General features: G+C 31.7%; 1 pseudogene; it reads right to left on the bottom strand.

Annotated features, from left to right (window-relative positions):
* Nucleotides 1–355: 355 nt before the first annotated feature.
* Nucleotides 356–9706, bottom strand: LOC149531900 (RNA-dependent RNA polymerase 2-like; annotated as a pseudogene).
* Nucleotides 9707–11551: the final 1845 nt, after the last annotated feature.

Genomic DNA, 11551 nt, shown 5'->3' with positions numbered 1-11551 from the left:
CATTCTGTTTGGATTTAGCACAATGATCTCACTCGATGCCAAAACTCGCAGTGTGCCTCAGTTCATAGGTGCACCACAACGCAACTTTGAAACCGTTGATCTTGGCATTGAATCATTAGTACCATTTTCTCTAGGTGGGCAGGTGAACCCTAGTGACACCCTTGTTCTAGCCACAGAGACCATCCATCGTCTGTAGCCACCCCGTACTGAGGAGTCCCCAAGGTTCTCTAAGTGCATTTTGAGGTCGATATTTCGAGGGTCATAACTCGAAGCTCGTGAGGGTTATCAATGAACTATCAAATGTTACAGGAAAATGATGTTGAGGCCTAAAATAACCTATCTCATTTTCAAGAGATCAAATTCCATTTGGATTCGGCACAGCGATCTGGAACACTAGAGGAGGCATACTCAATCGACAAATATGAGCTATCTACTTTGCCAGACATAAAGAAATCTTCCTGATTCCATCTGAATATCAGTAGTTGATACCATCTGTACGAACATAACTATCAAGAATAAGAGAAACTTCATGATCTTGAACATTTAATATTTACCTTGAAGAGTTAGATGGTTGCCCCATTTTCGTGGCATGTATGGCTGAATCATTTTTACAATGGAAATCTCCCATCCATTTTCTGATGGACTCAGCAGTAACTTCATCATTTGAAGCAAACATCTAGACTGAATTTTCCCTCAACTAACTGGCCAAGAAGCCAAGGAATTCAAATCTTTTGTTGCCTATTGTAATGTCTTCCTTCAAAATTGACAATATTCTATCATACACTTGTGATCTTTGTGGTCTTGCATGAAAACCATATTCAGTTTTTGTAGTCAAAGCAATTGAATGAAGCTTATTAAAGTCCTCCACAAAATAGAATTTGAGGAAATCATCAACATAATTTGAAAAATGCCTTGTTACTCGACTTGAAATATTCAAGTCGGGGCCCAAAAAGTAGACCCTATTCGAAGTAACTAGGGCCCGATGGAATTTCAATGTGCCATTATGTCCAGAAATTGTCAGAGACTTCAACTGATTTTGACTAGTTTGCAACTTCTTTACTTGATTTTGAAGCCATGTTTCTGGGTTGAAACATGTCAACTTCAATTTATGTAGTTCTATTAAGGCTAGACATATGTGTAAAGCTAATTTCTTCTCATTATTTAGCAAATAAAAAAAGTGACAATTTAGTGTTGGGCCACTGAGTATCCCACGATGAATAAGAGAGTTGATTTGAAATAGTATCTCATAAGGCAGATTAACACCCTCTGGAACATTAACAATTGGAACTATACGTGGAAAGGGAGAAAATGAATTGCCATTTTCTAGAATAAGTTGCTCTGTCATTGCTCTATGTAGAGGCAAGCTTTCAATGATTTTAGTAAGCTCGATACCATCAGGAAGTTTCAGACAAAATGCATTTGATTGTCCAATGCTATAGAATGCTGAGAAATCTATTGTCCTACACCAGATAATCTCAATATCCTCTTTGCAAAATTTGTAAGGATCCTGGTCAACTATCAAACATGATCTCTGAATTGCAAAAATTCTTGGACCAAACTACCACTGTGACAAAAACAAATAACATCACATGTTAACTTTATTAGCATTCTACTCCAAGTCTGCAAGCACCATAATATTTGTAATAAAAAGACAATTGCGTATGAAATAGGAGGTGAATTTAAAACCTTGCCTAAGCAACAAAATTTGATATCCCTCATAAATTTATACCTTTTTTATAGTTTGTGATAAAAATTTCCTTTTCCTCATTTAACAAATGCTTAGTTATCAAAGGTGGGTGTGATAGAAAGTCAACATGTAAGTATGCTTAGAAAAGAGTTAAGCAACAAACAATAAGTAAGAAGGCTGAGGCACTTCTTTGAGAATCTAGCATCATGTGTTAGTATTTAATGTTACAAAAATTACTTATATGTCTTCTATTCCTATTATTATATGTATAAGTCACACATATTTTTTATGTTATTACAATTTACATTTAAAAGACAAAATATATGTTAAAAGCATTTGGTTAGCTCAACCACTCAGAATAAGACTTTTCCAGTGCCAGGGACATTGAGAATAAATATTGAATTCATATGATATTAATTTTTAAATGGGCTAGTGAACTGACTGATTTTGATCTTGAAATTTTTATGGTAAAATAGGTTTTGAGTTAGAGTAGTGCAAGGATGGATATTTTTAAGAAGTTTTGTCATCTATATCAACATTGCCAAAATGCAATAAGTGCTAAATAGACCATACATTCTTATAAGTCATAAATCTATACAAAACACTACTCATATAATATGAATCAATAATAAAAATTTGAACTGTAATATACCATTTATTAATAATGAACATATCAAAATAGACTAGCATATCCATAGAAAAAGTACTCAAATATATATCAAAATACATAGATCCATATACAAAATGTGGCTGATCATGCCATCAGAATGTGTATAATATCAATGTTTCTATATACAATGTGGCATATGCCATCTCAAAATGTCTCATGATGTATCCTATGACAACTATACTATCATAGGGTGCTAGGGGATGATCAAAATGCAGTCTCTTCACTGCACTAGGTGGATCAGATGCATCCTACATAAATAAAAATGGAAAACCCAAAGTTAGACTACTAAATTTATATGATTCTTTGTATCTAACATTGAATTACTCAAATGCATAATGATATTTTTTGTAATGAAGATTTATACTATCAAAATTTCATAATAAATACCTCTCTCATCGACCTCCTATGCTGGTCAGGAGTCCTCTCATATGCCCTTGGCAATGCTTCTACCTCTCTAATTGTGGGTTGTATATGTTCAAATATGTTTTTTAGATGAATCTACAATTTAAAATATAACATTATAATTCATAGCATGCTAAATTTATAATATATTTAATCATGAATTCAAACTACAACTTACTATTGTAGGCTCCTCCTCAGGAAAGAGTGGCTGAGTCATCAAATCTACATAACTCTCTTGTTGGACCTCATGTGCACTAGGAGTCTCCTATGAGATACAAAATAGTAGTTTTTAATATCATGGAAATCATTTTTGAATTTATTTATGAAGATAAGGATAATAAAAAATAAATGATACTTATACATACAATGGGGCACTCAGTGCGAATGGAAATTCCTAATGGTCTATGATGCAAAATCTGTACATGCTCATCGCCAGTAGCCACACCCTATATGTAATAAAGAATGTAATTAAATGGGATTACCACAAACATGTTACAAGAATGCATCGATATTTAATCAAATAGAAAGCACCTAATTACCTTTCCTTTGTCAATGCACGCTGGCTCACCCCCTGCACTTTGTCCTCCCAGGATAGGTGGTACCTACAAGATAAAAGAAAGTTTAGCAACCGTATATGCTACAATATCAAATAGAAAAAAAAATGAGAACACAACATAATGTACCATAGATGTCTCAAGGCCAAATGAAATGGCCGAGAGCATGGCATCATCAATCTGTCTGAGCTCCTCCTCAGTCATCAACTAAACATGAATGAAGATCACATACATATCAAAGTCAATATGGCTTAAAATTAAAATTACTCTATTATAAAATTTAACTTTAAATCACATATGTTATAACAAAAAAATGTATACATGTACCAACACCGAAGGAGTCCATGCCTTTGCATTCCCCTCCTCTCTTGAATCAACGTCTGTAGCCTTTGCGCATGTGTCTGGTGTATCCTCGTCTAATACAAAATGATACTCAAGAAGATCTCCTGTGGAACCCAGGCAAATATTCTTGCATGTAATGCAAGTGTGAGGCACACAAATGTGTGATGAGCTAGTCGATGATGAACTGGCACCAGCATCATCAACACGAGGAGGCAAGACTGACCTAGCCTATGATATCATTAGGTTACTCAACTTATGAATCGCTCTAATGGTCTGAGAGCTAGCCTCTATCATAATATCTGGATGTTGCACTCAAGGAGGAGGGGAGATATCAGTGGGGGGGACAAAAGTGCTAGCTTTCTTCCACTAGAAAGAGGGTCTATATTGAGGAGCTCCTAGTCCTAAGCCCATGTCGGGCTTCATGCTCCAATAGTTCACTTTAAGTTTCAACACAAATTCTGCATATAATTTTTTAAGGAAATAAAATGGTATATCTAAATTTCCACGTTGAGGGATATCAAAGACCATCCACCAACAATCCTAAAAGGTTGCACGTATGGCATCATTTGTGCACCATTTAATCGATAGTTTGGATTTTTTTGGGTCGACTAGTAAACCCATTTTTGGGTTCACAAAAAGGCTAGCCAAATCATCTTTGGTTATGTTGAGGGTCGCAACCTCATCATAGTCCAAACTATCATCAAACGTCTCATGCATTTCATCACACAAATGAAGAGTGTATTTTGTTGGTTTGTAAGGGTTTCAATGTTATCCACTATGGTGTTTAACGTGGATAACATAAGAGCCAATGCGGGTACATTATTATATGTTCTATGCAAACCTCTCAACTCGGTGAGATTTTCATTTATCAAATCCTCGATTTGAGGAGGGTTTTGAGGGGCTAGAGGATCATTTGGTGGACAATTTTGTGGGGGTACTAGATAATTTGGTGGGGGGTTACGAAGAATATTATTCCCTGCCTCACTGTCATCATTCTGATCAGCCATTTCTATTGAATTGAAAAACGTAATATATATTATAAAAAAACCTTAATTTTAACCATTTTTTTCAAAAAAAACCCTAGATTCAACTAAAACAAACAAAATCATGCTAAAATCTATTGAATTTAGGTTTAAAATGAGTTAAAAAAACAAAACAAAAAATACTTTGATATCTGATATCCGATCACCGTGCAAATACTGGCCCCCAAATATGCGAAATAAGGGCTCATGGGTCTGATTTTTTTTTATAATGTAATGTCACAGATATTGGATTTTCGATACGAACGACATATTATATTTTATATAAGATATAACATATATCTTATATTTTATATATAAGATATTATATATCATATATCTTATATTTTATATATAATATATTACATTATATGGGCGGGGGCCCTAGCTCGGTTGGCTAAATCTTCCCTGTTGTAGGGGGTTGGTCACAGGTTCTAGTCTCCCCCGTCCTCGTGGTACCGGTGGGCGTGTCGCGCCAGCGCTACCGGTCACGTTAAAAAGTTTACCAGGCGCAATTTTTAATAGAAAAAAAAATTACATTATGTTATATTTTATATTATATTATATTATTATAATATAATATTATAATAATATAATATTATTATTATATTATATTATTATAATTTATAATATATTATACTTTTTTATTATATATTATATTATAATATATTACTTTTTTATTATATTATATTATATTATATTTTTATATTATACTATATATATATAATATTACATTAATATATACTATAATATAAAATATTATATTATATTATTATAATTTATAATATATTATACTTTATTATTATATATTATATTATGATATATTACTTTTTTATTATATTATATTATATATATTTTTATATTATATTTTATATGTATTATATTACATTAATATATATTATAATATAAATATTATATTATATTATTATAATAAAATATTATTATTATATTATATTATTATAATTTATAATATATTATACTTTTTTATTATATATTATATTATAATATATTACTTTTTATTATTATATTATATTACATTACTAGATATTATAATATTAAATATTATATTATATTATTATAATATAATATTATTATTATAGTATAATATTATACGATTATAATATAATATTATTATTATTATATTATAGTATAATAATATTATATTAAATAATATACTATACTATTATAATATAATAATAATAATAATGTTATAAGCCGTTGATTATCGGATATCTAATATGTGATCGGATATCCGATGTCAAATCGAATATCTGATAAGGCTCGGCCTTTCCTTCCAGGTTTGGTACCTAGATAGGTGGAAAAAAGTTAGAGCAGATTTTGAAGCACTTTTAGACGTCTTCAAACTCTATTTTTTTCACATCGCCACTTTTTGGCACACCATGATCCTGCACATACCCATATGTCTAAATTTATATTATTTATATTTATTTATTTTATATTAAACAAATTATATGATTGGTTGAATTTGGTTGAAGCTAATATTTATTTTTATAGATTTTCATTATTTTTTATTTTACTATGAGATTAGTTTTATAATTTTTCAATATTGATATTTCTAAAATTTTGGTCTACTGGTGAAGTTGAATAGCTCACAAAGAGCCCACCAAGGATCAAGTCTTGCTAAGTGCAAGGCCCGAAGACATCATAAGGGATGAGGTCAGGATCATGTCCGGGTGAATTTGGCAATGTTGATGCTCCTTAGTCCTTGGCTCTTAGCTGAAGAGGTTTCAGACACGTGTGGGCCCATATCGGGTACCTAAAACTTGTTTGTGGATGACCTCCATCAAAAAAAAAAATTAATTGAATTAAATAATTTTTTGTTGTAGAAAATAAATAAATTGATATATACATATACATATACATATACATATACATATACATATATATATATATATATAATCTAAAATTCAACTACATTAATTATCTCATAGCTTAACAAAACTATTACATCCTAATGATTTTAACAACACTTGACTAGTTGAGTTTTTATAAAGGAAAAAGAAAAGAAAAGAAAATACCACTTAAGGATGAGGATTTAGGGTTTCTAAACAAGTAGCCAAAAGGTGTTATAAAATTGTGATATCAATTGGAAATGGTTTCTCATGGCACATCATCAAATTATAAAGTTGTCTGGTCATTCGTCTAGATTTTTGCTTTTAAATCTTGGCATCCCTTGAAGGGATGAAAAATGTGAATCATCTGTATATATTAGTTTAGTTTGAATCAAAATAAAACAAATGAAAGGGAAATTTAGGGTTTGTCCTCTTAAAGGTAAATTTGGACATTAGTAGTAGTCTCATTAGATTCTCATTGAGAGTCTCATATTAGAATAGACGAGGGGGAAGGGGGAGATTGAGTGGGAGTGGGGAAGGGGTAAAATAGAGAGATGGAAAGGGAGACATGGATATTAGGGAGCATATCTAGAGAGTGAGGAGGAGGATAATAGTGAAATGATTGAGGAGAGTGAGAGAGGTTGATTAGAGGGCATAACTAGAGAGAGGGGGTGATTAGGGGAATATATAGAAAGAGGGAAAGGATAGGGGGTGAGATAGAGAGAGATAATAGTGAAATGTGACAGGGGGGAGAGTGATAGAGGATGATTAGGGGGAAATAACTAGAGAGAGCTTAAAGGGAGTGAGGGAAAGAGATGGAGAAACAAAGGCTCATTTTTTTTAATACAGGGGGAGGGAGGGAGGGAAGGGGGAGAGGGAAGGAGAGGGAGTGAGAGATTAGGGTGTGTGTGTGTATTGTTAGAAATGTTTAGAATAACTAAGAGGGGGGTGAACTAGTTACTCAAGGTCATAAGTACCATTTGAAAAATTAAACATAAAACTCTTACTATTCTTCTTATCCTATTGTTGCTTGGTCTCCACTATATTGATAAACCAAAATTAATGTTCCAAATATAACATACTTTGTCAAATATAAAATGTAAAACATATAAAGCATTCAACACAAATTTGACATGAGGATTTTATGTGAAAACCCAATTTAGGAAAAACCACCAATAACATGTCACCACTTTTTAACTCTTTTGAAGTGAGCTCTATTAGGAGCCAACCCTGTTAAAGATTACAATACACACTATTAAATGTGACTTGGTTAGAGGATTTAATCAATCTGTTAGGAGTGGCCTTGTTAGAGGACTTTGATCATTCCATTTAGAATGTAACTTTTTTGAGGATTTACGTATACTATTAATTCCATCAAATGACTTTAAGGTCAACCTCTATTAAAAGGATTTCAATAAAAACTAGGTATGTGTAGGATCATGGTCAACGGAACTATGCTCTTAAGTGGCAATAAAAAATCAAAAAATTAGGGTTATGTCAACTTGACGTGCAATTTTCTACTTGTTATTAACTTTATATCAAAAAGTTGAGAGAAAATAATCTCTAGAAAATTGAATCTAGTTTCTAAAATACTAGGACTTATCTCAAAAAAATAAAAATTGATTAGTCAAAATTTTGAATTTTAATGCAATATTACAAAAATTTCAGAACAAAAATAAGTAGTTGTATGTTTGACCACCTTAAATAAAATCAAATGATAATATTTTTTAATAATCTTATAGATATAAGTATTAGACTCATTCCTAGATGTGACACATTTTTGAGTATTTTTATTCTAAATAAATAATAATTAATTAATTTTTGACTTTAGTATTTTTGGAATAAAAAAATTCTCATGTTTGACCACCTTAACTAATTCAAAACTCTGCAAAATTCAATTTTTCATTAATTTTCCTTATAGTAGAAGAAACATAGAATTTGATGCATCTTTTGGATTTAAAAAATGTTGTACCATTTGAAAGTTATAGTTGTTTTCAATTAGTGTGTGAGTCAACACTTTATCTGTAACTCCATTAGAAAATAAGTATTAATTACTTACTAAACTCATAATTTGACAAACCTTACATCTATGGAAAGATCAGAAAATTCTTAAGAAACCCTTTTCATTTCATCAAATTTTGGTGAAAAAAAGTCGTCGGCTACATGTTTAAAGTAAAAATCACATAAAAATAGGCAAAAAGCACATTTTTAGGATGGTTTTAAAGTTGACCATATAGGTTTGGTATCAAAAGTTATAGTAGACCTTATAAAGATATTAATTGTTTCCATTTAGTATTAGGGTGAGCGGGAAAAAAGTTGGAATAGATTTTGAAATGGTTTGAGATATTTCAAAACTATAGATTTTTCAAATTGCTACTTTTTGGCACACCATGATCCTACACATACCCAACTATTTACAATGATTAAAAAGAAAATGGTAGGGTTTTGATCTATATTATTACAAATTACTTTACAAGTTTAGATCTCTCTTTGGTTCAGCTGTTAATTCACTAATAAGCTCCACACAATAATCTATGTTCTTGATTCACTCAGCAACCCTTCAAGAAATCAATGTTCCCCCTTCAACAAAACTTAAGCCTTCTTGCTCAAATTTTTTGATGAATAGACCTTTTCCATGAATTAAAATTTAAAGATACATATTCACAAAAAAGGGGCTAGGGGATACAAGACCACCCCGCGAGTTCAAATCGCCCAAGGCCAGAGATTAACTATTCATCAAAAAATATATATATGTAAAAACATAAAACTTCACATTGCAATAGAAGTGCCAATTGAAGGAGGGTCTTTGTCATTAGATCCCCATAAATCCATGTGGTTATTGGTTAGATTAGGAGGAGCCCAACTGACAATAGTAACAACATCTTTATCAACATCCTACTATTTATCTTCCTTGGCCCTAGGAGGAGAAATGGCTAGATCCAACCAAGGGAAAGCCCACTTGGGGTCACGGTGAGTAGATGACTAACTTGCATCAATAGAAACAAGGGGAGCCACTAGGGAATAGCCTGAGCCTAGCCTCCAAAGAGGTGAGCCCAAGTGGCAATAGCCACAAAAGCCACCACTAGGAGAGCAATGATGAAGCTATGACCTTGGGGTCTGCGAATGGCAAGCAGAGCTTCTCCAGCCTCGCTGATGACCACGAGGAGGAGTATGGTCATTGGATAAAACATTTGGAGGTACTCAGGCAACTATACAAGGGGAATTTTTCTAATAAGAAAGTATCTCCTGCAAGTGAGCTACATCCACTGTGACTCTATTAGTTTGTACTTGAATTTACATCATGACATTATTGCATATACATTCTTTAGAGTAAATTGCAACATGAATATCAAGAAAGCTATGAGAGAATAAAATAGCATTGCAATATTTCTAGATTGTAAATAATATCTCCATTCTAAAAGCATGCAAAATCTAGGAATATCTAAAAGGGAGTCTAGGAGCATCACCCAAAACCACCATATGCCAAGTGAAGGCCTCTAGATGAAAAGGTCTAAAAAAATCATAAATCCACAGCCAATAATTCTGAGCCCTTCTAAAAAATTAAAAAACATTCAGAAAGTTTTTAGTCTGACCACTAAAATGGCATTTAGGATTAGGAACTCTCAGATGTTGGTGTTGAGGAACCAAAGGTAAACCCTAGAAAAGGAGACACCAAGAGAAGTGAGTAATCTTTGGCTCTATGATGGTATGCCAAATAGTGGCAAATCTAAGACTCCAAGTCGCATGTGAAGATTGTAAATGCCATTGCTGGTTGAGAGTATCAACCATCAAAATATGGGGCACTAACCATTGATACCCTAGCCTAGGCTTGTAACTAATCATTTGAGTGGCAGGGTACCACTTTCAATCTTTCCACCAAGGGTGGGATGAGTGAATTCCAAGCTTGTGTAATAAATTGGGAGGAACTGCAGAAACTAGAAGATCAATTGTCTATTGATCTAGATGGATAAGCCTATACTACACCTACACCTACAGATCCTCCCATTAACAAAGGCTCATATTAGGATAAAAGCATAAACCTATGTCACCCTTTTGTAAAGGAAAAGGCTAACAAAATTATAATTGTTTATCTTCAATGACATAAAACTGATATTATTATTTAGAATTTGAAAATGAAGTAAACTAATGAAATGTGTAGAAATAGATGAAGTTTAGGATTATAATTTTTAATAATTATTTGGAATAATAATTGATATATTTTCCCAATTTTTATAGATAATTTTTTAGTTGTTGAAAAATGTTGAAAATTAGGGGTTTAGCCCCCACCATAAAACTATATGGAAATAAACTTATCTCTATTTGAACTCATACTATGTTATAGATAACCTATATAGCTAGAACAATAAAAAATAAAAATTGATTTTAGACCTATATTTTCTCTTTTATAATGATTCAAATTTCAACTCATCTCAAATTGATAGTTTTCATCTCCCACCACATTTTTCAAAACAAATCTATTCTAACCAGAAGAAAAAATATACATTTTGGAAGAGGACTCTCTCCTCTAGAACGCAATATAATTTTAAATTTTTTTTAATATGATTTAATATTTCTTTCTTTCTTAATATCAACATCTTTTCGAGTGTTAAAATACGTGCTTATAGAATTTTTTAATTACAATATACTATATCTAATTAAAATGTTATAAACTCTATATGAGAATATTTTTTACTTTGAGCTCTATAAAATGGTTTTTATAAGTTACTAAAAATATATCATTAAAAATAGTAAGAGTTATTGAAATGTTAGTTTTTTGAAATAATTTTATTTCTTTAGTAATTAGATACAAACTAGTATAAAACATGCATTTAATAGACATTTCCAATTGGAAAAGTGTGAGATCATATATAACTTAGCTAGAATAAGTTTATCGAGATCATATGTTTGAACAAAATTGATTTTTGGCTAGAAATACTCAAATGTAGTGGTTCTAATAAGTCAACCTGAAAGGTGACACAACTTTGTACTTTTACCCAGTAACCCTAGAGAATAAAACTTTGCGT

Source organism: Cupressus sempervirens, chromosome 11, assembly GCF_028749045.1.
Source record: "Cupressus sempervirens isolate cs-2001-9-10 chromosome 11, ASM2874904v1, whole genome shotgun sequence".
In the NCBI taxonomy this organism is placed as follows: Eukaryota; Viridiplantae; Streptophyta; class Pinopsida; order Cupressales; family Cupressaceae; genus Cupressus; species Cupressus sempervirens.
Note: the sequence above shows the minus strand (reverse complement) of the source record. Positions and strands in the feature narration are given on the sequence as shown.